Source organism: Mesitornis unicolor, unplaced genomic scaffold, assembly GCF_000695765.1.
Source record: "Mesitornis unicolor isolate BGI_N332 unplaced genomic scaffold, ASM69576v1 scaffold7082, whole genome shotgun sequence".
Lineage (NCBI taxonomy): Eukaryota > Metazoa > Chordata > Aves > Mesitornithiformes > Mesitornithidae > Mesitornis > Mesitornis unicolor.
In genome coordinates this window covers 1-2,168 of record NW_010167044.1, presented here as the reverse complement: position 1 = coordinate 2,168, position 2,168 = coordinate 1, and positions in this window count along the sequence as shown.

Genomic DNA, 2,168 nt, shown 5'->3' with positions numbered 1-2,168 from the left:
CCTGCTGACAGAAATTGACTAATTTTACTTGGCTTCCCATGGAATTTGAAACATAGCCTTGAATAGCATAGGTGTCTCCAGAAACTTTAAATGCACATGTCATTTCAACACTCTCCTTTCTGAAATGAATCAATGAACATTTTCATAATTTGGTAGAAAAGTGACACCAGCTCCCATCAAACGTGTGAGCACTGCCAAGGCTGCTGGTGAGTAACATCAGCGCTCCTCCAGAGCGAAGGAGAGAGGTGGCAGTGGCTCCGGCATGGAAATGCTGCTCTGGAGCGGCCGGCCTTGGTGCTAAACAGATGCTGGTTTCATCTAATGCCATTTAAGAGCCATATGTCTGCTGCACATGAATTCCCACATTCTTCCTCCCGCCCCTCCTTATTTACATTTCTTACCAAAGTCACTCAAAAAGGAAGGGAATGTGAATCCAATTTTGCTTTGTATTTTTAACTAGTTACGTTTAATTTCAATTAATATACTGTCTCAATGTGATCTAGACAGACTTTACATACAATCAACAACTAATATGATATATCTAACTATCTATCTATCTGTATCTATATAGATAGAGAGACACTTATAACCGAGCCATCTCTGTTAGTATATCAAACCTAAAAAAGTCCCCCACAGATATTTTGGACATAGTGCAAATGAATTTTACAAGCCCCCCGAAAGCAGAGGACCTTACAGGCTGGGTAATGCGCAGGCAGCAATGATTCACATAAATCTGAGAATATTTTAGGGCTCGAATGTCTCACCCTTCGCCGCCAATGTCAGCGACTGTGTTAGTACCAATATCAGCGGGCAGGGATGCAGGACAGGGATCTGGTCCTCTCCTGATGTGCCTGTCCTGACGTCCTCCTGGAACTCAGGGATTTTTGGTCATGTAAAATGATGTTATCGAGATGATATTAGTGAGTGCAAGGTAGCAAATGAATCCTCATGCAGCTGATTGTAGCAGAGCAAAGGAGCATTAGTGTTCACTTCAAGGTGTCATAAGTAATAACAGCACATGTTCAGGAATGGGGCTCACAGTGAGGAAGACAGAGGAGCTCAAAGAGCAGATTATTTCTGCCATTTCTGTTTGGTTTAAAAATCCGAAGTTTATGGTCAATTCTTTCTTTAGTACATTGTTCTAGCTTTGTTTTAATGTACCTTCTGATTTTAGGGCTTTAGGATTTTTGGTTTTCAGCTTCTCCTCAGAAATAGCGTTATTACTAGTGGAACGGGAGATTTTGTTATATTTACATCAGTCCAGGAAATTGACCCTGAAGAAAAATACCAATTACCTTAAGACTAGCAAAAAAAAAAAAATCCCAGGAAATCCTAATATTTTAGCATCTGTACAATAATCATTTCAGCTGCTGTTCTCTCACTCCCCATCACAGCCCATCCACTAGCTTCTCTCCCTGATACTGCATTGAAGCCAGCCAAACGGGTTCAAAAGGTGCTTTTTGCATAAGGTCTTTTCTAAATAAATAATAACAATAAAAATCTAGCTCTCCTTACAACCCGGCAGACTTCTTAATTTCTCCCGAGTCTGAATTTTTAAGTCTCCACCTGTCCAGCATGGACTTTTGCTGTGATCTTTGCAGTATTTCCCTGCAGAGATGGGAATGATTTTTCTGTGCCCCAATACTTTGAAGAATACCTAATGTTAATGAAAGTGAATCTGGCGACTTTAAACCCAAACTGGAGCGCTCCAATGTGCAAGTGCTTCATAAGTCTTTCCCTTCGCCGCTATGAATAATCAGTTTTCAAATACTACTTCCAAAAGCCGTTTTTCTGGTAAAGGGCTGTAACAGAGTAATGTCGTTTTTTCGGGCGGAGGGAGATCGTTTTTCCTGAAAACACTTTTCCCTCTTCCCTGCATTTCCGCGGAGTTAACAAACTGCGGGACCGCTGCATCCTAAACAAGAGATAATTTCAATTTTCTGTTGAATAATGCATTGATTCGCACAAAAGCAGCAGCCTACAGAAGACCCCCGCGGTCATTATTTTCACGTTTCTAGCTAAAATTCTCAGACGGGTTGGAAACAATTAGTGTAACGTGATCAAAGCCGTAACCACCGGGCTCTAAATTGGCCTCCCGCATACTCCTGTATTTTTTTCCTGCACGTTTAAATCTGATTTTTGCTCGGTGCTGAAGCCGGACCGCGCCA